The sequence below is a fragment of the Myxine glutinosa genome, chromosome 6 (genome assembly GCF_964187855.1).
Source record: "Myxine glutinosa chromosome 6, kmMyxGlut1.1, whole genome shotgun sequence".
NCBI lineage: Eukaryota > Metazoa > Chordata > Myxini > Myxiniformes > Myxinidae > Myxine > Myxine glutinosa.
Genome location: NC_136266.1, coordinates 1,044,003 through 1,060,149, shown reverse-complemented (window position 1 = coordinate 1,060,149; position 16,147 = coordinate 1,044,003). Strand labels below are relative to the sequence as shown.

General features: G+C 41.9%; 1 protein-coding gene across 1 annotated transcript in view; it reads left to right on the top strand.

The window, feature by feature from the left end:
- Positions 1 to 16,147, top strand: part of LOC137429523 (nectin 1b) — a 187,546-nt gene that overhangs the window by 66,180 nt on the left and 105,219 nt on the right. The window lies entirely within an intron of this gene.

The following is a 16,147-nucleotide window of genomic DNA, read 5'->3' as shown; positions in this document are numbered from 1 at the left end:
TAGACACCTTCATTTTTCAATTATCTGCAATATTGGCTGAGATATGTCAAAAATCGTTTTTTTGATAATGGCAGCAGTAATTTGCATAAAAATGGTATGTGGGACATTTTTTCAGCTTGGGGCCATAGCTAGTCATTTTCTACACATTTTTTCCAATCTAGAAACACTGATTAGAAGTATATCTCCGGGGGGTGCAGGGGGACCTAGTCTTCCTACTAGACTACTCCATTTCCACAGCCTCTCCATTTCCACAGCCTCTCCATTTCCACACCCTCCCCATTTCCACACCCTCTCCATTTCCACAGCCTCCCCATTTCCACACCCTCTCCATTTCCACACCCTCTCCATTTCCACACTCTCCCCATTTCCACATCCTCCCCATTTCCACACCCTCTCCATTTCCACACCCTCTCCATTTCCACATCCTCCCCATTTCCACCCGTTTCCACAGCCTCTCCATTTCCACAGCCTCCCCATTTCCACATCCTCCCCATTTTTACCCCTTTCCACACCCTCTCCATTTCCACACCCTCTCCGTTTCCACACCCTCTCCGTTTCCACACCCTCTCCATTTCCACACACTCTCCATTTCACATCCTCCCTATTTCCACATCCTCCCCATTTCCACACCCTCTCCATTTCCACACCCTCCGCATTTCCACATCCTCCCCATTTTTACCCGTTTCCACACCCTCTCCATTTCCACACCCTCTCCATTTCCACACCCTCACCATTTCCACACCCTCTCCATTTCCACACCCTCTCCATTTCCACACCCTCTCCATTTCCACACCCTCTCCATTTCCACACCCTCTCCATTTCCACACCCTCCCCATTTCCACACCCTCTCCATTTCCACACCCTCCCCATTTCCACATCCTCCCCATTTTTACCCGTTTCCACACCTTCTCCATTTCCACATACTCCCCATTTCCACACCCTCCCCATTTCCACACCCTCTCCATTTCCACACCCTCTCCATTTCCACACCCTCTCCATTTCCACACCCTCTCCATTTCCACACCCTCCCCATTTCCACACCCTCCCCATTTCCACACCCTCTCCATTTCCACACCCTCTCCATTTCCACACCCTCTCCATTTCCACACCCTCTCCATTTCCACACCCTCTCCATTTCCACACCCTCTCCATTTCCACACCCTCTCCATTTCCACACCCTCCCTATTTCCACATCCTCCCCATTTTTACCCGTTTCCACACCCTCTCCATTTCCACACCCTCTCCATTTCCACACCCTCTCCATTTCCACACCCTCTCCATTTCCACACCCTCTCCATTTCCACACCCTCTCCATTTCCACACCCTCTCCATTTCCACACCCTCTCCATTTCCACATCCGCCCCATTTCCACGCCCTCCCCGTTTCCACACCCTCTCCATTTCCACACCCTCTCCATTTCCACACCCTCTCCATTTCCACACCCTCTCCATTTCCACATCCTCCCCATTTCCACATCCTCCCCATTTTTACCCGTTTCCACACCCTCTCCATTTCCACACCCTCTCCATTTCCACACCCTCTCCATTTCCACACCCTCCCCATTTCCACATCCTCCCCATTTTTACCCGTTTCCACACCCTCTCCATTTCCACACCCTCTCCATTTCCACACCCTCTCCATTTCCACAACCTCTCCATTTCCACACCCTCTCCATTTCCACATCCGCCCCATTTCCACGCCCTCCCCGTTTCCACACCCTCTCCATTTCCACACCCTCTCCATTTCCACACCCTCTCCATTTCCACATCCTCCCCATTTCCACATCCTCCCCATTTTTACCCGTTTCCACACCCTCCCTATTTTCACACCCTCTCCATTTCCACATCCGCCCCATTTCCACGCCCTCCCCGTTTCTACACCCTCTCCATTTCCACACCCTCTCCATTTCCACACCCTCTCCATTTCCACATGCTCTCCATTTCCACACCCTCTCCATTTCCACACCCTCTCCATTTCCACACCCTCTCCATTTCCACACCCTCTCCATTTCCACATCCTCCCCCATTTCCACATCCTCCCCATTTCCACATCCTCCCCATTTTTACCCTTTTCCACACCCTCTCCATTTCCACACCCTCCCCTTTTCCACACACTCCCCTTTTCCACACACTCCCCTTTTCCACACCCTCCCCGTTTCCACACCTTCTCCATTTCCACATACTCCCCATTTCCACACCCTCCCCATTTCCACCCCCTCTCCATTTCCACACCCTCTCCATTTCCACACCCTCTCCATTTCCACACCCTCCCCATTTCCACACCCTCTCCATTTCCACACCCTCTCCATTTCCACACCCTCTCCATTTCCACACCCTCTCCATTTCCACACCCTCTCCATTTCCACACCCTCTCCATTTCCACACCCTCTCCATTTCCACACCCTCCCCATTTCCACATCCTCCCCATTTTTACCCGTTTCCACACCCTCTCCATTTCCACACCCTCTCCATTTCCACACCCTCTCCATTTCCACACCCTCTCCATTTCCACATCCTCCCCATTTCCACATCCTCCCCATTTCCACATCCTCCCCATTTCCACATCCTCCCCATTTCCACATCCTCCCCATTTCCACATCCTCCCCATTTCCACACCCTCTCCATTTCCACACCCTCTCCATTTCCACACCCTCTCCATTTCCACACCCTCCCCATTTCCACATCCTCCCCATTTTTACCCGTTTCCACACCCTCTCCATTTCCACACCCTCTCCATTTCCACACCCTCTCCATTTCCACACCCTCTCCATTTCCACACCCTCTCCATTTCCACATCCGCCCCATTTCCACATCCTCCCCATTTTTACCCGTTTCCACACCCTCTCCATTTCCACATCCTCCCCATTTCCACATCCTCCCCATTTCCACATCCTCCCCATTTCCACATCCTCCCCATTTCCACATCCTCCCCATTTCCACACCCTCTCCATTTCCACACCCTCTCCATTTCCACACCCTCTCCATTTCCACACCCTCCCCATTTCCACATCCTCCCCATTTTTACCCGTTTCCACACCCTCTCAATTTCCACACCCTCTCCATTTCCACACCCTCTCCATTTCCACACCCTCTCCATTTCCACACCCTCTCCATTTCCACATCCGCCCCATTTCCACATCCTCCCCATTTTTACCCGTTTCCACACCCTCTCCATTTCCACATCCGCCCCATTTCCACATCCTCCCCATTTCCACATCCTCCCCATTTCCACATCCTCCCCATTTTTACCCGTTTCCACACCCTCTCCATTTCCACACCCTCTCCATTTCCACACCCTCTCCATTTCCACATCCTCCCCATTTCCACATCCTCCCCATTTTTACCCGTTTCCACACCCTCTCCATTTCCACATCCGCCCCATTTCCACGCCCTCCCCATTTCCACATCCTCCCCATTTTTACCCGTTTCCACACCCTCTCCATTTCCACACCCTCTCCATTTCCACATCCTCCCCATTTCCACATCCTCCCCATTTTTACCCGTTTCCACACCCTCCCTATTTTCACACCCTCTCCATTTCCACATCCTCCCCATTTTTACCCGTTTCTACACCCTCTCCATTTCCACACCCTCTCCATTTCCACACCCTCTCCATTTCCACACGCTCTCCATTTCCACACCCTCTCCATTTCTCCACACCCTCTCCATTTCCACACCCTCTCCATTTCCACACCCTCTCCATTTCCACATCCTCCCCCATTTCCACATCCTCCCCCATTTCCACATCCTCCCCATTTCCACATCCTCCCCATTTTTACCCTTTTCCACACCCTCTCCATTTCCACACCCTCTCCATTTCCACACCCTCTCCATTTCCACATTCGCCCCATTTCCACATCCTCCCCATTTTTATCCGTTTCCACACCTTCTCCATTTCTACATACTCCCCATTTCCACACCCTCCCCATTTCCACACCCTCTCCATTTCCACACCCTCTCCATTTCCACACCCTCTCCATTTCCACACCCTCCCCATTTCCACACCCTCCCCATTTCCACACCCTCTCCATTTCCACACCCTCTCCATTTCCATACCCTCTCCATTTCCACACCCTCTCCATTTCCACACCCTCTCCATTTTCACACCCTCTCCATTTCCACACCCTCTCCATTTCCACACCCTCCCCATTTCCACATCCTCCCCATTTTTACCCGTTTCCACACCCTCTCCATTTCCACACCCTCTCAATTTCCACACCCTCTCCATTTCCACACCCTCTCCATTTCCACACCCTCTCCATTTCCACACCCTCTCCATTTCCACATCCTCCCCATTTCCACATCCTCCCCATTTCCACATCCTCCCCATTTCCACATCCTCCCCATTTCCACATCCTCCCCATTTCCACATCCTCCCCATTTCCACATCCTCCCCATTTCCACACCCTCTCCATTTCCACACCCTCTCCATTTTCCACACCCTCTCCATTTCCACACCCTCCCCATTTCCACATCCTCCCCATTTTTACCCGTTTCCACACCCTCTCCATTTCCACACCCTCTCCATTTCCACACCCTCTCCATTTCCACACCCTCTCCATTTCCACACCCTCCCCATTTCCACATCCTCCCCATTTTTACCCGTTTCCACACCCTCTCCATTTCCACACCCTCTCCATTTCCACACCCTCTCCATTTCCACACCCTCTCCATTTCCACACCCTCTCCATTTCCACACCCTCTCCATTTCCACACCCTCTCCATTTCCACATCCGCCCCATTTCCACATCCTCCCCATTTTTACCCGTTTCCACACCCTCTCCATTTCCACATCCGCCCCATTTCCACATCCTCCCCATTTCCACATCCTCCCCATTTCCACATCCTCCCCATTTTTACCCGTTTCCACACCCTCTCCATTTCCACACCCTCTCCATTTCCACATCCTCCCCATTTCCACATCCTCCCCATTTCCACATCCTCCCCATTTCCACATCCTCCCCATTTCCACATCCTCCCCATTTTTACCCGTTTCCACACCCTCTCCATTTCCACATCCGCCCCATTTCCACGCCCTCCCCATTTCCACATCCTCTCCATTTTTACCCGTTTCCACACCCTCTCCATTTCCACACCCTCCCCATTTCCACATCCTCCCCATTTCCACACCCTCTCCATTTCCACATCCTCCCCATTTCCACATCCTCCCCATTTTTACCCGTTTCCACACCCTCCCTATTTCCACACCCTCTCCATTTCCACATCCTCCCCATTTTTACCCGTTTCTACACCCTCTCCATTTCCACACCCTCTCCATTTCCACACCCTCTCCATTTCCACACGCTCTCCATTTCCACACCCTCTCCATTTCCACACCCTCTCCATTTCCACATCCTCCCCCATTTCCACATCCTCCCCATTTCCACATCCTCCCCATTTTTACCCTTTTCCACACCCTCTCCATTTCCACACCCTCTCCATTTCCACACCCTCTCCATTTCCACATTCGCCCCATTTCCACATCCTCCCCATTTCCACATCCTCCTCATTTTTACCCGTTTCCACACCCTCTCCATTTCCACACCCTCTCCATTTCCACACCCTCTCCATTTCCACACCCTCTCCATTTCCACACCCTCTCCATTTCCACACCCTCTCCATTTCCACACCCTCTCCATTTCCACACCCTCTCCATTTCCACACCCTCTCCATTTCCACACCCTCTCCATTTCCACACCCTCTCCATTTCCACACCCGCCCCATTTCCACATCCTCCCCATTTTTACCCGTTTCCACACCCTCTCCATTTCCACACCCTCTCCATTTCCACACCCTCTCCATTTCCACACCCTCTCCATTTCCACATCCTCCCCATTTTTACCCGTTTCCACACCCTCCCCATTTTTTTAAAATTCAGAATCGAGGCTCGTGTAAGAGCTAACACGTTATTAAAACATGAAAACATGCACAGACATTTGAAATATACAATGAAGGGAGTGGGAGACAAAAGGGGGAGAGAGAGGGAAGCACACAAGCACAACAACAATAGAGAACAAGGACATCGGTAGATCTGTGGAAGGGGGAGGGCTGGGGGATTGTAGTCATGTCGTGATTGTGGTCTTGTAGGGTTTTGAGTCTTGTAGTGATTGTAGTCTTGTAGTGATTGTAGTCTTGTAGTGATTGTAGTCTTGTAGGGATTTGAGTCTTGTAGTGATTGTAGTCTTGTAGTGATTGTAGTCTTGTAGTGATTGTAGTCTTGTAGGGATTGTAGTCTTGTAGGGATTATAGTCTTGTCGGGATTGTAGTCTTGTAGGGATTGTAGTCTTGTAGGGATTTGAGTCTTGTAGTGATTGTAGTCTTGTAGTGATTGTCGTCTTGTAGTGATTGTAGTCTTGTAGGGATTGTAGTCTTGTAGGGATTATAGTCTTGTCGGGATTGTAGTCTTGTAGGGATTATAGTCTTGTCGGGATTGTAGTCATTTCGCGATTTTATTCTTGTAGTGATTGTAGTCTTGTAGTGATTGTAGTCTTGTAGTGATTGTAGTCTTGTCGTGATTGTAGTCTTGTAGTGATTGTAGTCTTGTAGTGATTGTAGTCCTGTAGTGATTGTAGTCTTGTGGTGATTGTAGTCTTGTAGTGATTGTAGTCTTGTAGTGATTGTAGTCATGTGGTGATTGTAGTCTTGTAGTGATTGTAGTCTTGTAGTGATTGTAGTCTTGTAGTGATTGTAGTCTTGTGGTGATTGTAGTCTTGTAGTGATTGCAGTCTTGCAGTGATTGTAGTCTTGTCGTGATTGTAGTCTTGTGGTGATTGTAGTCTTGTAGTGATTGTAGTCTTGTCGTGATTGTAGTCATGTAGTGATTGTAGTTATGTAGTGATTGTAGTCTTTTAGTGATTGTAGTCATGTGGTGATTGTAGTCTTGTAGTGATTGTAGTCTTGTAGTGGTTGTAGTCATGTCGTGATTGTAGTCTTGTCATGATTGTAGTCATGTGGTGATTGTAGTCTTGTAGTGATTGTAGTCTTGTGGTGATTGTAGTCTTGTGGTGATTGTAGTCATGTGGTGATTGTAGTCTTGTAGTGATTGTAGTCATGTCGTGATTGTGCTCATGTCGTGATCGTGGTCTTGTAGTGATTGTAGTCATGTGGTGATTGTAGTCATGTAGTGATTGTAGTCTTGTAGTGATTGTAGTCATGTGGTGATTGTAGTCTTGTAGTGATTGTAGTCTTGTAGTGATTGTAGTCTTGTAGTCATGTGGTGATTGTAGTCTTGTAGTGATTGTAGTCTTGTGGTGATTGTAGTCTTGTAGTGATTGTAGTCTTGTAGTGATTGTAATCTTGTAGTGATTGTAGTCTTGTGGTGATTGTAGTCTTGTAGTGATTGTAGTCTTGTAGTGATTGTAGTCTTGTCGTGATTGTAGTCATGTAGTGATTGTAGTCATGTAGTGATTGTTGTCATGTCGTGATTGTAGTCATGTAGTGATTGTAGTCTTGTAGTGATTGTAGTCATGTGGTGATTGTAGTCTTGTAGTGATTGTAGTCTTGTAGTGGTTGTAGTCATGTAGTGATTGTAGTCATGTGGTGATTGTAGTCTTGTAGTGATTGTAGTCATGTCGTGATTGTGCTCTTGTAGTGATTGTAGTCATGTGGTGATTGTAGTCTTGTCGTGATAGTAGTCTTGTAGTGATTGTAGTCTTGTAGTGATTGTAGTCTTGTGGTGATTGAGTCTTGTAGTGATTGTAGTCTTGTGGTGATTGTAGTCCTGTAGTGATTGTAGTCTTGTAGTGATTGCAGTCTTGCAGTGATTGTAGTCTTGTCGTGATTGTAGTCTTGTGGTGATTGTAGTCTTGTAGTGATTGTAGTCTTGTAGTGATTGTAGTCATGTAGTGATTGTAGTCATGTAGTGATTGTAGTCATGTAGTGATTGTAGTCATGTCGTGATTGTAGTCTTGTAGTGATTGTAGTCTTGTAGTGGTTGTAGTCATGTAGTGATTGTAGTCATGTGGTGATTGTAGTCTTGTAGTGATTGTAGTCTTGTAGTGGTTGTAGTCATGTAGTGATTGTAGTCATGTCGTGATTGTAGTCTTGTAGTGATTGTAGTTATGTGGTGATTGTAGTCTTGTAGTGATTGTAGTCATGTAGTGATTGTAGTCTTGTAGTGATTGTAGTCTTGTAGTGATTGTAGTCTTGTAGTGATTATAGTCTTGTAGTGATTGTAGTCATGTAGTGATTGTAGTCTTGTAGTGATTGTAGTCATGTGGTGATTGTAGTCTTGTAGTGATTGTAGTCTTGTAGTGATTGTAGTCTTGTGGTGATTGTAGTCATGTGGTGATTGTAGTCTTGTAGTGATTGTAGTCTTGTGGTGATTGTAGTCTTGTGGTGATTGTAGTCTTGTCGTGATTGTAGTCTTGTAGTGATTCTAGTCTTGTAGTGATTGTAGTCTTGTAGTGATTGTAGTCTTGTGGTGATTGTAGTCTTGTAGTGATTGTAGTCATGTAGTGATTGTAGTCTTGTAGTGATTGTAGTCATGTAGTGATTGTAGTCTTGTAGTGATTGTAGTCTTGTGGTGATTGTAGTCTTGTAGTTATTGTAGTCATGTAGTGATTGTAGTCATGTAGTGATTGTAGTCATGTCGTGATTGTAGTCAAGTAGTGATTGTAGTCATGTAGTGATTGTAGTCATGTAGTGATTGTAGTCTTGTAGTGATTGTAGTCATGTGGTGATTGTAGTCTTGTAGTGATTGTAGTCATGTCGTGATTGTGCTCATGTCGTGATCGTGGTCTTGTAGTGATTGTAGTCATGTGGTGATTGTAGTCTTGTAGTGATTGTAGTCTTGTAGTGATTGTAGTCATGTAGTGATTGTAGTCTTGTCGTGATTGTAGTCTTGTAGTGATTGTAGTCTTGTAGTGATTGTAGTCTTGCAGTGATTGTAGTCTTGTAGTGATTGTGGTCTTGTAGTGATTGTAGTCTTGTAGTGATTGTAGTCATGTAGTGATTGTAGTCTTGTAGTGATTGTAGTCATGTGGTGATTGTAGTCTTGTAGTGATTGCAGTCTTGTAGTGATTGTAGTCTTGTGGTGATTGTAGTCATGTGGTGATTGTGGTCTTGTAGTGATTGTAGTCTTGTAGTGATTGTAGTCTTGTAGTGATTGGAGTCATGTAGTGATTGTAGTCTTGTAGTGATTGTAGTCTTGTAGTGATTGTAGTCTTGCAGTGATTGTAGTCTTGTAGTGATTGTGCTCATGTCGTGATTGTAGTCTTGTAGTGATTGTAGTCTTGTAGTGATTGCAGTCTTGCAGTGATTGTAGTCTTGCAGTGATTGTAGTCATGTCGTGATTGTGCTCATGTCGTGATTGTGGTCTTGTAGTGATTGTAGTCTTGTGGTGATTGTAGTCTTTCTTGTAGGGATTGTACAGTAGTTATGCACAGTTGTGGTTGAATGTAGTTTTGTGCAGTTGTGGTTGAATGTAGTGATTGTAGTTATGCACAGTTGTGGTTGAATGTAACGATTGTAGTTTTGTACAGTTGTGGTTGAATGTAACGATTGTCGTTTTGTACAGTTGTGGTTGAATGTAGTGAATGTAGTTATGTACAGTTGTGGTTGAATGTAGTTTTGTACAGTTGTGGTTGAATGTAGCGATTGTAGTTTTGTACAGTTGTTGTTGAATGTAGTGAATGTAGTTTTGTACAGTTGTGGTTGAATGTAGCGATTGTAGTTTTGTACAGTTGTTGTTGAATGTAGTGAATGTAGTAAATGTAGTTTTGTACAGTTGTTGTTGAATGTAGTTTTGTACAGTTGTTGTTGAATGTAGTGAATGTAGTTTTGTACAGTTGTGGTTGAATGTAGTGAATATAGTTTTGTACAGTTGTGGTTGAATGTAGTTTTGTACAGTTGTGGTTGAATGTAGTTTTGTGCAGTTGTGGTTGAATGTAGCGATTGTAGTTTTGTACAGTTGTTGTTGAATGTCGGGAATGTAGTTTTGTACAGTTGTGGTTGAATGTAGTGAATGTAGTTTTGTACAGTTGTTGTTGAATGTAGTGAATGTAGTTTTGTACATTTGTTGTTGAATGTAGTAAATGTAGTTTTGTACAGTTGTTGTTGAATGTAGTGAATGTAGTTTTGTGTCGTTGTTGAATGTAGTGAATGTAGTTTTGTACAGTTGTGGTTGAATGTAGTTTTGTACAGTTGTGGTTGAATGTAGCAATTGTAGTTTTGTACAGTTGTTGAATGTAGTGAATGTAGTTTTGTACAGTTGTTGTTGAATGTAGTTTTGTACAGTTGTTGTTGAATGTAATGAATGTAGTTTTGTACAGTTGTTGTTAAATGTAGTTTTGTACAGTTGTTGGTGAATGTAGTGAATGTAGTTTTGTACAGTTCTGGTTGAATGTAGCGATTGTAGTTTTGTACAGTTGTTGTTGAATGTAGTGAATGTAGTTTTGTACAGTTGTTGTTGAATGTAGTGAATGTAGTTTTGTGCAGTTGTGGTTGAATGTAGCGATTGTAGTTTTGTACAGTTGTTGTTGAATGTAGTGAATGTAGTTTTGTGCAGTTGTGGTTGAATGTAGCGATTGTAGTTTTTTACAGTTGTGGTTGAATGTAGTGAATGTAGTTTTGTGCAGTTGTGGTTGAATGTAGTGAATGTAGTTATGTACAGTTGTGGTTGAATGTAGTTTTGTACAGTTGTGGTTGAATGTAGCGATTATAGTTTTATGCAGTTGTTGTTGAATGTAGTTTTGTACAGTTGTTGTTGAATGTAGTGAATGTAGTTTTGTACAGTTGTGGTTGAATGTAGTTTTGTACAGTTGTTGTTGAATGTAGTGAATGTAGTTTTGTACAGTTGTGGTTGAATGTAGCGATTGTAGTTTTGTACAGTTGTGGTTGAATGTAGTGAATGTAGTTTTGTGCAGTTGTTGTTGAATGTAGTGAATGTAGTTTTGTACAGTTGTTGTTGAATGTAGTTTTGTACAGTTGTTGTTGAATGTAGTGAATGTAGTTTTGTACAGTTGTGGTTGAATGTAGTGAATGTAGTTTTGTACAGTTGTTGTTGAATGTAGTGAATGTAGTTTTGTACAGTTGTTGTTGAATGTAGTTTTGTACAGTTGTTGTTGAATGTAGTGAATGTAGTTTTGTACAGTTGTGGTTGAATGTAGTGAATGTAGTTTTGTGCAGTTGTTGTTGAATGTAGTGAATGTAGTTTTGTACAGTTGTGGTTGAATGTAGTGAATGTAGTTTTGTACAGTTGTGGTTGAATGTAGTTTTGTACAGTTGTGGTTGAATGTAGCAATTGTAGTTTTGTACAGTTGTTGAATGTAGTGAATGTAGTTTTGTACAGTTGTTGTTGAATGTAGTTTTGTACAGTTGTTGTTGAATGTAGTGAATGTAGTTTTGTACAGTTGTTGTTAAATGTAGTTTTGTACAGTTGTTGTTGAATGTAGTTTTGTACAGTTGTGGTTGAATGTAGCGATTGTAGTTTTGTACAGTTGTTGTTGAATGTAGTGAATGTAGTTTTGTACAGTTGTTGTTGAATGTAGTGAATGTAGTTTTGTACAGTTGTTGTTGAATGTAGTGAATGTAGTTTTGTACAGTTGTGGTTGAATGTAGTGAATATAGTTTTTGCAGTTGTGGTTGAATGTAGTGAATGTAGTTTTGTGCAGTTGTTGTTGAATGTAGTTTTGTACAGTTGTGGTTGAATGTAGTGAATGTAGTTTTGTACAGTTGTGGTTGAATGTAGTGAATGTAGTTTTGTACAGTTGTGGTTGAATGTAGTGAATGTAGTTTTGTACTGTTGTGGTTGAATGTAGCGATTATAGTTTTGTACAGTTGTTGAATGTAGTGAATGTAGTTTTGTACAGTTGTTGTTGAATGTGGTGAATGTAGTTTTGTGCAGTTGTTGTTGAATGTAGTGAATGTAGTTTTGTACAGTTGTGGTTGAATGTAGTGAATGTAGTTTTGTACGGTTGTGGTTGAATGTAGCGATTATAGTTTTGTACAGTTGTGGTTGAATGTAGTGAATGTAGTTTTGTGCAGTTGTTTAATGTATTGAATGTAGTTTTGTACAGTTGTGGTTGAATGTAGTGAATGTAGTTTTGTACAGTTGTGGTTGAATGTAGCGATTGTATTTTTGTACAGTTGTGGTTAATGTAGCGATTGTAGTTTTGTACAGTTGTGGGTGAATGTAGTTTTGTACAGTTGTGGTTGAATGTAGCGATTGTAGTTTTGTACAGTTGTTGTTGAATGTAGTGAATGTAGTTTTGTACAGTTGTGGTTGAATGTCGCGATTGTAGTTTTGTACAGTTGTTGTTGAATGTAGTGAATGTAGTTTTGTACAGTTGTTGTTGAATGTAGTGAATGTAGTTTTGTACAGTTGTGGTTGAATGTAGTGAATATAGTTTTGTACAGTTGTGGTTGAATGTAGTTTTGTACAGTTGTGGTTGAATGTAGTTTTGTACAGTTGTGGTTGAATGTAGCGATTGTAGTTTTGTACAGTTGTTGTTGAATGTAGGGAATGTAGTTTTGTACAGTTGTGGTTGAATGTCGCGATTGTCGTTTTGTACATTTGTTGTTGAATGTCGTAAATGTAGTTTTGTACAGTTGTTGTTGAATGTAGTGAATGTAGTTTTGTACAGTTGTTGTTGAATGTAGTGAATGTAGTTTTGTGCAGTTGTGGTTGAATGTAGCGATTGTAGTTTTGTGCAGTTGTTGTTGAATGTAGTGAATGTAGTTTTGTACAGTTGTTGTTGAATGTAGTGAATGTAGTTTTGTGCAGTTGTGGTTGAATGTAGCGATTGTAGTTTTGTACAGTTGTTGAATGTAGTGAATGTAGTTTTGTGCAGTTGTGGTTGAATGTGGCGATTGTAGTTTTGTACAGTTGTGGTTGAATGTAGTGAATGTAGTTATGTACAGTTTGGTTAATGTAGTTTTGTACAGTTGTGGTTGAATGTAGCGATTGTAGTTTTGTACAGTTGTTGTTGAATGTAGTAAATGTAGTTTTGTACAGTTGTGGTTGAATGTAGCGATTGTAGTTTTGTGCAGTTGTTGTTGAATGTAGTGAATGTAGTTTTGTACAGTTGTTGTTGAATGTATTTTTGTACAGTTGTTGTTGAATGTAGTGAATGTAGTTTTGTACAGTTGTGGTTGAATGTAGTTTTGTACAGTTGTGGTTGAATGTAGCGATTGTAGTTTTGTACAGATGTGGTTGAATGTAGTGAATGTAGTTTTGTGCAGTTGTTGTTGAATGTAGAGAATGTAGTTTTGTACAGTTGTTGTTGAATGTAGTGAATGTAGTTTTGTGCAGTTGTTGTTGAATGTAGTGAATGTAGTTTTGTACAGTTGTTGTTGAATGTAGTGAATGTAGTTTTGTACAGTTGTTGTTGAATGTAGTGAATGTAGTTTTGTACAGTTGTTGTTGAATGTAGTGAATGTAGTTTTGTGCAGTTGTTGTTGAATGTAGTGAATGTAGTTTTGTACAGTTGTGGTTGAATGTAGCGATTGTAGTTTTGTACAGTTGTGGTTGAATGTAGCGATTGTAGTTTTGTACAGTTGTGGTTGAATGTAGCGAATGTAGTTTTGTACAGTTGTGGTTGAATGTAGTGAATGTAGTTTTGTACCGTTGTGGTTGAATGTAGCGATTGTAGTTTTGTACAGTTGTTGTTGAATGTAGTGAATGTAGTTTTGTACAGTTGTGGTTGAATGTAGCGATTGTAGTTTTGTACAGTTGTGGTTGAATGTAGCGAATGTAGTTTTGTACAGTTGTGGTTGAATGTAGCGATTGTAGTTTTGTACAGTTGTGGTTGAATGTAGTGAATGTAGTTTTGTACAGTTGTGGTTGAATGTAGCGATTGTAGTTTTGTACAGTTGTGGTTGAATGTAGCGAATGTAGTTTTGTACAGTTGTGGTTGAATGTAGCGATTGTAGTTTTGTACAGTTGTGGTTGAATGTAGCGAATGTAGTTTTGTACAGTTGTGGTTGAATGTAGCGATTGTAGTTTTGTACAGTTGTGGTTGAATGTAGTGAATGTAGTTTTGTACAGTTGTGGTTGAATGTAGCGATTGTAGTCTTAATAATAATAATAATAATAATAATAATAATAATAATAATAATAAAGGAGTCTTATATAGCCCCATCAAGCAGAGTAAACTACCCTCATGGCGCTTTACATTATCATGCGAACACACACACACACACACACACACACACACACACACACACACACACACACACACACACACACACACACACACACATACACAAACATACACACACACAGACACAGCTTCACTCTTGCCCTATTCCTCTCCCTCCCCATTCAAAACCCACAGATGTGTACTCCTCCTCCTCCTCCTACCCCCCCTCCCCTCCCTACCCCGCACATGTACATGGGACATGCCTGGAAGATTCCGTGTGCTTTGTGTTCCAACCCCTCTCCCTTTCCCTCCATTCGCTCCTCTGTGCTCCTGCCCTAACCTCCTCCCATCTGAACCCCCCTTCCTCCTGCGTTCCTCTCTCACTCCCCTCTGTTAACTCCTGCTCAACCCCCCCTTCCCTCCTGTGTCCTTGTTCTCGTCTCAATCTTTCTGTTTGATGTACACGTCCTTTTTGATGTACCTTTTTGATGTACCTTTTTGATGTACCTTTTTGATGTACCTTTTTGATGTACCTTTTTGATTTACCTTTTTGATGTACCTTTTTGATGTACCTTTTCGATGTACCTTTTCGATGTACCTTTTCGATGTACCTTTTCATGTACCTTTTCATGTACCTTTTCGATGTACCTTTTCGATGTACCTTTTCGATATACCTTTTCGATGTACCTTTTCGATGTACCTTTTTGATGTACCTTTTTGATGTACCTTTTTGATGTACCTTTTTGATGTACCTTTTTGATGTACCTTTTCGATGTACCTTTTCGATGTACCTTTTCGATGTACCTTTTCGATGTACCTATTTGATGTACCTTTTTGATGTACCTTTTTGATGTACCTTTTTGATGTACCTTTTTGATGTACCTTTTTGATGTACCTTTTTGATGTACCTTTTTGATGTACCTTTTTGATGTACCTTTTTGATGTACCTTTTTGATGTACCTTTTTGATGTACCATTTTGATGTACCATTTTGATGTACCATTTTAATGTACTTTTTTGATGTACCTTTTCGATGTACCTTTTTGATGTACCTTTTTGATGTACCTTTTTGATGTACCATTTTGATGTACCATTTTGATGTACCATTTTGATGTACCATTTTGATGTACCATTTTGATGTACCATTTTGATGTACCATTTCGATGTACCTTTTCGATGTACCTTTTCGATGTACCTTTTCGATGTACCTTTTCGATGTACCTTTTCGATGTACCTTTTTGATGTACCTTTTTGATGTACCTTTTTGATGTACCTTTTTGATGTACCATTTTGATGTACCATTTTGATGTACCTTTTTGATGTACCTTTTTGATGTACCTTTTTGATGTACCTTTTTGATGTACCTTTTCGATGTACCTTTTTGATGTACCTTTTTGATGTACCTTTTTGATGTACCTTTTTGATGTACCTTTTTGATGTACCTTTTGATGTACCTTTTTGATGTACCTTTTTGATGTACCATTTTGATGTACCATTTTGATGTACCATTTTGATGTACCTTTTCGATGTACCTTTTCGATGTACCTTTTCGATGTACCTTTTCGATGTACCTTTTCGATGTACCATTTTGATGTACCTTTTTGATGTACCTTTTTGATGTACCTTTTTGATGTACCTTTTTGATGTACCATTTTGATGTACCATTTTGATGTACCTTTTCGGTGTACCTTTTCGATGTACCTTTTCGATGTACCTTTTTGATGTACCTTTTTGATGTACCTTTTTGATGTACCATTTTGATGTACCATTTTGATGTACCATTTTGATGTACCTTTTCGATGTACCTTTTCGATGTACCTTTTCGATGTACCTTTTTGATGTACCTTTTCGATGTACCTTTTCGATGTACCTTTTCGATGTACCTTTTCGATGTACCTTTTTGATGTACCTTTTTGATGTACCTTTTTGATGTACCTTTTTGATGTACCTTTTTGATGTACCTTTTTGATGTACCTTTTTGATGTACCTTTTTGATTTACCTTTTCGATGTACCTTCTCGATGTACCTTTTTGATGTACCTTTTTGATGTACCTTTTTGATGTACCTT